The sequence below is a fragment of the Dermochelys coriacea genome, chromosome 3 (genome assembly GCF_009764565.3).
Source record: "Dermochelys coriacea isolate rDerCor1 chromosome 3, rDerCor1.pri.v4, whole genome shotgun sequence".
Taxonomy (NCBI): domain Eukaryota; kingdom Metazoa; phylum Chordata; order Testudines; family Dermochelyidae; genus Dermochelys; species Dermochelys coriacea.
In genome coordinates this window covers 169,597,462-169,605,371 of record NC_050070.1, presented here as the reverse complement: position 1 = coordinate 169,605,371, position 7,910 = coordinate 169,597,462, and the positions used below count along the sequence as shown (strand labels likewise).

General features: G+C 48.1%; 1 long non-coding RNA gene across 1 annotated transcript in view; it reads right to left on the bottom strand.

Annotated features, from left to right (window-relative positions):
* Positions 1-230: 230 nt before the first annotated feature.
* Positions 231-7,910, bottom strand: part of LOC122459514 — a 100,013-nt gene continuing 92,333 nt past the window's right edge. The window contains exon 3 of the long non-coding RNA XR_006280259.1: positions 231-351. This is a non-coding gene — a long non-coding RNA (uncharacterized LOC122459514). The remainder of the gene's footprint in view (positions 352-7,910) is intronic.

Below are 7,910 nucleotides of genomic sequence, written 5' to 3'. Positions count from 1 at the left end.
GTCTCAAACAGGATCCTTTCAGATAGAGGGTTCAAACAGATGCTTATCTCCCTGTCTGGTTATTGTGTATTGTCCAATTCACAGTGGTGGTCTATTTGCCTACTGAGCCTGATGCTAATCAAAAGTTTTCAAAATCAACAAGTGAGGGAAGCAGCAGGAAAGAACAATCAGCAGGAAGTGTGCTGCTTATGGAAATGAACAAAGGACTCTTCTGATATATCTAAGGGTACCAAGAGACAGCCTGAATTTTTCACCAAGGAGGCAAGCTGACAACATGACTTGTCTCGTGAATGGAAGATCGCAGCCAAGCCTGGTCATAAAATGCTGGAAGGACTTTGGGTGAGCCTTGCTCTGTAAGACAGGAGATTATTTAGATAAGTAAGTCTAGGTTCTAGACTGAGTGTTATGATTTTATTTTATATGTAACCATTTGTTTCCAATACTTCTATTTGCTATCAATAGAATCTCTATGGTACGGTAAATCAAATTTTACTTGTTTCCACTATAAACATATCTAAGTGCTGTGTGTTCAGTGGAGCAATGATCTGAGGTGAAAATGGTAAGCAGCGAATCTGAAAATACTGTGAGTGTCCAGTGAACAGTCAGGGAGACGCTCCAAGTGTTTGAGGATTGGAATGTGCCCATCACTAACCTGTAAAGAGACAGCAGGGCCTACATAGGTCTAGGGGGGCAGTGCTGGTGTTGCCTACAGCTGGTGGATTTGGGGAGCTGACTCCCCAGTAAGGTGACCAAGTGTCCAGTTTTCGACCGAAACACCCAGTCGAAAAGGGACCCTGGCAACTCCGGTCAGTACTGCTGACTGGGCCATTAAAAGTCTGGTTGGTGGTGCTGTGGAGCTAAGGCAGGCTAGACCTACCAGCAAGTCTGGTTCCTAGGTGGGGGGGCTACAGGGCTCCGTGCGCTGCCCCCATCCCAAACACTGGCTGCACACGCCTATTGACTGGAACCACGGCCAATGGGAGCTGCGGGGGCAGTGCCTGCATGCGAGAACAGCATGCAGAGCCACCTGACGCACCTCCATCTAGGAAGTGGACCTGCTGGATTAGGGTTAGGGTGCCAGGACAGGAAGCCTGCCTTAGCCCCCAGGCTGTGCCACTGACCGGGAGCCGCTGGAGGTAAGCCTGTGCCCCAGCCCTGAGCCCCCCCAAACCTGGAACTCCTTCCTGCACTCCAAACCCCTCATCCCTGGCCCCACACCAGAGCCTGCACCCCCAGATGGAGCCCTCATGCCCCTGCACCCCAACCCCCTGCCTCAGCCCAGAGCCCCCTCCCACACCCTGAACCCTTCTGCCCCACTCCCCAGCCTGGAGCTCCCTCCTGCATGCCAAACCCCTCATCCCCAGCTCCACCCCAGAGCTCACATCCCCAGATGTGCCCTCAACCCCTCCCACAACCCAACCCCCACCCCAGCCCAGAGCCCCTCTTGCATCCTGAACCCCTCATTTCTGGCCCAACCCCGGAGCCTGCACCCGCAGTTAGAGCCCTCACACACCCCTGCTCCAGCCCAGTGAAAGTGAGTGAGGGTGGGGAAAGCGAGCCATCGCGTGAGGGGGAATGTAGTGAGCAGGGCCTCGGGGAAGTGGCGGCGGGGCCTTGGGGAAGGGGCAGGGCTATGGTGTTTGGTTTTGTAGGATTAGAAACCCTACTCCCTAGCAGGCACAGACGAGGCTTCTGATGCTAAGGGCAAGTGTAGGAAGGTGTCTCACAACCCTGGGTACCCCCAGGAAGTGTCACACTTTCCTATTGACAATAACTGCAGAAGAATAAAAGGTCCTGAAAGTCCAATGTTCAGATGCACAGAGGGAGCCTAATTTGGGCCTGATCCTGAGTGGTGCTCAGCAGTCCTTCAGATCAAGACCTTTGGGATACCGTTTATGCCACCAGTGTTATTCCCATGGCGCACATTCTCTAAGTCAGCACTTGGAAAGCAATGGACTGTAAACTGAGTTTAACATAATCACTTGAGGTACAATCCTGCATTGCGCCCCTCCACACACACTCCCAGGCCTCTGAATGCTGCCTATGGCCTAGATTGCACCTTTAGGCACAGCCCTGAAGAAAGGGTGAATGTAAACTGTGCCACCCGTGGACGGCATTGTGCCTCAGAACCACTCCCTTGCTGCTTCACTATTGCTCCTGCTGTGGATATGGGGGTAGACGTTTTCAGCTGGCCTCTACCAGAAAAAAATTAGAACAGTGGCTTAGCTGTGTGAGCAAAAGTAAGGGATGGAACCAACAGCCAAGGCCCTGTCCATTCCCTGCTCACCTGCTGTATGAGGCATGAACTGATCATGCAGCCCCTTCTTACTGTGCACCCAAGGTCTGGGTAGCCTTGGGTAGCAGAGGGTCAGCTGTGTGAAGTCACAATCTAGCCCTAATGAGTCAGCATCCTGAGGCAAAGCTAGGGATGAGGGTGCTTTGGGTTTTTCAAGACCGCTCAAACTTGCTTTTTAAAAGTGTGGCCTTTGTTGCACTTTGAATTTCAAGGAATAAATTTCCCTGCTGTTAAAACCATTATTTTTCAAAGGGAATGTAATACTAGAACCCCATATTCTGGTATTTCTACCTATAAAGAAGCCTGTACTAGGCAAACAAGAAAGATCCTTGTCTGAAAGGCATTTTCACCCTGCTTTCTGCACCACGCGGGGAATAAACCTAAAAATCTGCAGGAGTGGCCCTGACTTTGTCTCTTGCCAGAGTCAGCAGGAACTGAGGCCCACATACTTAAAAGTATTTCGGTGTCAAACTTCTATTAAAATCAATGGTAGTTCGGCACTTTAATACCTTTGAGGATCTGGGCCTGAAAACTTATGTTTAGACCTCAACTTGGCTTCTCTTCTTTCCATTTAGATGTCTATCTTAGTGGAAATTCCAGGTGAGGATTTTTGTCTGGTTCTAATTGTTCAGCTAAGTTTTGGTAACATAGCAACAGCCATGGATCTACTAGTTTCCAGAGCTGCATTTCCTCCAATTGAAACACATGCTGATGGAGTGTAGTGGAATTTCTACTTGGTTTGCAGGCATAAATCAGTTACTCATGGACCAATTTATGCAATCGCAAAAAGGGTGGTCATATTTAAAACTCTGGTTCCCAAAATTCTGAGCTTTATTCTAAAGTTAGAACCTGTGATTTTTGGCTGGGTTTTAAATTGAGTTAAACGATTTCTTCTTTCTCTAGGCCAAGTCACATCTGCTGTGCTGTCCCATGTACCCATTACCCAACAGTCCAGTGAAATGTCATTGGATGCCCCAAAAAGGCTGCACTGGTGAAGTTAAATACAATTATTCAGCAATGACATCCCCTCCCAGTTTCATAAGCAGACAATGATTTATGGAAGCAGATGCCTGTGGCAAACTGTATTCCCTACAGCAGGCATTTAGTCTGGGTGCAATCATTCATTTGTTCTGAATCTTTTCATGCAGGTATGGGTGGCATCACATTGTGTCATTACTTGCTGCACCATTGGAATGTCAAGTTACACATATGCAGTGTGAAGGCTGAAAATGGAAGCAGAATATACAATAACTGTTGATCGGCAACTGTCAAAGCTATATTTGGGATAATTCAGGCTCTGCCTAGTAGAGATCCTTGTCTGCATTAAATATTTTGCAGTTCATCTGCCATATTACCCTCTATTCTATATGATGTAACCCTTTTATCTGCCGAGGAAATGTTTACATTCTAACTCAAGAAAAACTATTTGCGAGATAACTGCCCATTTTCTATTGTCACTGTATCGTAGCAGCTTTCTGAAATCTGTTGCCATTCTAAATGGTTAAACAAGCTATATACCAGTAACAGTAATCTGCTGTTCTGTAATATGGTTAGGACTAAGGTATGCAATTAAATTAGAGTGTTGCTTAAGCTCTAATCTCAGAAAAATCAGTGATTACCCACAGAAGCCAACTGACAGACTGTTTACAGTATAATCATAAGATAACTTGTGAGCTGTTCAGAGTGTATTTGTCCGAAGATTAACAACATTTAGCAGCTTAATGATTTTTCTACTTTCTTCTTCTGGCACTTCAGTTGATATACAGCAAGTAAAGTTTGCAAAAATATAGGATATGTGACCACTTGTAACTGCCAGCAGAAGAATGGAGAGGTCTCAGTTAACAGTTACTAGCAGTTGTGATGTAAGAGAACTTCAGATGGTGTTTCTCCACTTGGAGATCAGTCTAGGGAGGAGTAGTGGGGGAGGTGCAAGCTATATGACCCTAGATCAACCCACCTCTCCCCCCCCTACACACACACAACACACGTACTCCCAAGGCTATATAAAAGTGCCAGGTGTCTCCTTTAAAGCTTTCCTTCATTTGCACAGCAACCCTTAATTCAGTTGGCCACATGAGCATTTCACATCTACAGGATTGCAGGCTTAGGCAGCAGTGTGGTGGCCCAAACTTCTCTTCTCTTGTCCTTGGCCATGGGACCGCCACATCCCTGAGCAACATGTTGTCATCTGATGATGTGAGAGAGTGGGATGGAGCCACCAGAGCTTGTGAAGGCGAGATAGAGGGGGCAGCCATCCAGAGAAAGGGCAACCAAAGAAAAAGAAAGCTAAAAAGAGGAGAGAGAGAGATGGTAGCAACTCTACTGAGGCCTGGCAAAAGGGAACATGGGGTTGAGGAGACATAGGTGCCTAGCTGTCAGTTCACCTTAATGGAGGGAACTTTACTTTCAAAAAAGCCTGTTAGGCGAGGAGGTGAGAGCAGAAGGGATTCCTTGAGAAAGGGAACTCCTGGGGTGAGGGCTCTTCTCTTGCACTCCATTTTTAGAGGGGCAGTGTAATACCCAGGTGTCATAAATATAAAGGGAAGGGTAAACACCTTTAAAATCCCTCCTGGCCAGAGGAAAAACTCTTTTACCTGTAAAGGGTTAAAAAGCTAGGATAACCTGGCTGGCACCTGACCAAAATGACCAATGAGTAGACAAGATACTTTCAAAAGCTGGGGGGAAGGAGAAATAAAGCCTCTCTCTCTCTGTCTGTGTGATGCTTTTGCTCGGGATAGAACAGGAATTGAGTCTTAGAATTTAGTAAGTAATCTAGCTAGATATGCGTTAGATTCTGTTTTCTTTAAATGGCTGAGAAAATTAGCTGTGCTGAATGGAATGGATATTCCTGTCATTGTGTCTTTTTGTAACTTAAGGTTTTGCCTAGAGGGATTCTCTGTGTTTTGAATCTAATTACCCTGTAAGGTATTTACATCCTGATTTTACAGAGGTGATTCTTTATACTTTTTCTTCTATTAAAATTCTTCTTTTAAGAAACAGAATGCTTTTTCATTGTTCTCACGATCCAAGGGTTTGGGTCTGTGGTCACCTATGCAAATTGGGGAGGATTTTTATCAAACCTTCCCCAGGAAAGGGGGGGGTAAGATTTGGGAGGATTTTGGGGGGAAAGACGTTTCCAAACAAACTCTTTCCCAGTAACCGGTATTAGACATTTGGTGGTGGCAGCGGAAGTCCAAGGGCAAAAAGGTAAAATAATTTGTACCTTGGGGAAGTTTTAACCTAAGCTGGTAAAAGCAAGCTTAGGAGGTTTTCATGCAGGTCCCCACATCTGTACGCTAGCGTTCAGAGTGGGAAAGGAACCTTGACACCAGGTTCCTGGAATTTTTTGTTTATTGAGAAGACTATTGCCTTTGGGACAGGAAGAGGGATAGATAATGCCTGAAGCTGCCATTTCAATCCATAAGACAGTGTGCTCTCAAGGTGAGTCAGTCTCGATACTGTAACAAATCCACAGGCAAACAGGAACTCTTTGGCTGTCATTAGCCATGCTACTCACCATGACTGCTCAGAACCCCACAGGAGCAGCAGGGATTGAACTGACCCTCCTGCTCCGGAAGCAAAGGCTCCCTGCTGCTTGAGCTATAGGAGAATGGCTGTTCACTAGCCTATTAGACCAGGGGGGTAAGGTAATATCTTTTACTGGCCCAGCTTCTGTTCATGGGAGAGACAAGCTTTCGAGCTACACAGAGCTCTTTTTCAGATCACAGAGCTTTCGAGCTCTGTGTAGCTCGAAAGCTTGTCTCTCTCACCAACAGAAGTTGGTCTAATAAAACAGCGGTTCTCAACGGGGGGTCCATGGCCCCCTGGGGGTCCATGAGCCCTTTCAGGGGGTCCGTAGAGCCCCACGACTGAAACCTGGTGCCCCAAGCCCCAATGCTGAAGCCAGGAACTGCACGGGACTGAAGTCAGTGCCCCCCTCTCCCCCCAGCCAGGAGATGAAGCCGGCAGCCCCCCCCCCCGCCCCAACTGGGAGCAGCATGGTGCTGAAGCCGGCAAACCTCCCCCCACAAGCCAGGAGCAGCGCGGGGCTGAAGCTGGGAGCCACAGTGCTCCCCTCTGCTGAAGCTGTGACCTGCACTGGGAGCCCCCCCTGCCCGTACACAGCCCCTAGCTACTCCCCTGCTTGCACCCAGAGCTACTCCCCTGCCTGCACACAGCCCCTAGCTATCCCCTCCCTACATCCTGAGCTACCCCCCTGCCCGCACACAGCCCCTAGCTACCCCCTCCCTGTACCCTGAGCTACTCCCCTCACCTCACACAGCCTCTAGCTACCCCTCCCTGCACCCTGAGCAGTTTTCATACTTTTTGAATTGAGTACCCCCTGTGAGTTACATTTTTTGGTTGCATCCCCCCATAGCCCAGACAGGCTGGGTAGCCTCTTGAGTGAGTCAGGGGGTGGAGGTGTTATGCTGTCCTTGGACCCTGCTGTGCGGAACAGGCTAGAGCCCCGCCAGCCCTTGACCCCCCCCCAGAAGTAAAACTACACCTATGCCCAAGGGTCTCCCTGCCCCAGCCCAGAGGCCTGGCATTTTTATAGCATGCTGAGGGGGGCAAGAAAAAGCTTGAGAACCCCTGTAATAAGAGAGATGACCTCACCAACCTTGTCTTTCTAATATCCTGGGACCAACACAGCTACAACACTGCATACACTATTCTATTAGGCATACAGGGCCTATGACACACAGTTGAGCATCCAGTGTAGAGCAGAAGTGACACAGACATATCAGCCAACTAATTACTCGGTGCGTGTGTTGCTGTGGGAACATGGAGGAGAAGTGGAAGGATTTCAAGGAACCACCTGCCACTTTTCCTCACACTCACATATGCAGTAATGAACTGACTCGTATTTTTGTACACCACTGCCCTTTACAAACTCAACTGGACAGGTTATACTATAGAGGGGAGCTGGTAGCTAACCCTCTATTTCAGTTGGATGCATCTGAATTTCCCTGCTGTAAGGCTGTACTTATGCTGCTTTTCTTCACCTGAACTAGGCCTTGTTCACCTCAGAGAGATCAATCAATTGTAATGGCCTTCGATAGATTGAAATTCACCTTGTGTCCATACGTAAATGTACCCCAGTTGATTGATAGGCAGGCCACACAATTGATTGAAGTTACCCTGAGAGCTTGTAGGAGTAAAGCCTCGATTGTGTGGGAATGTGTATGCAACACAGTGCAGTCAGCTCTGACAGCTGTCATCTTTGATAGTGCTCCCAATCAGCCAGCAACATAGGACCAGAAGCAGCAGGAGGTGCAAAGGTAGCATTAAACTCCTACTTTCAGCAATGTCCTCCTTAAATTCCTCCCTGCCCAGAAATTCCCCTCCAACCATGTTCTCAAATTCCCCCTGGGAAATGCTCCTGATCTGTATTTCTTCAGCGGGCAATCCAGTTGTAAAATGCTATCTGAGACTACAGTATACTCCCTTCCCCCTCCCACGATATCCTTCTGTCCATGCTCCCATACATACTCTGGTCCCCTCACCAAATCCAGTAATGCCCCCGCTCTGATAGCTACAATTCTCCCAAGGAGTGCAGCTCCTACCCTTGCACCTCCTGGGCTCGGGGGGACATAGATGGCTCGTAGGGCCT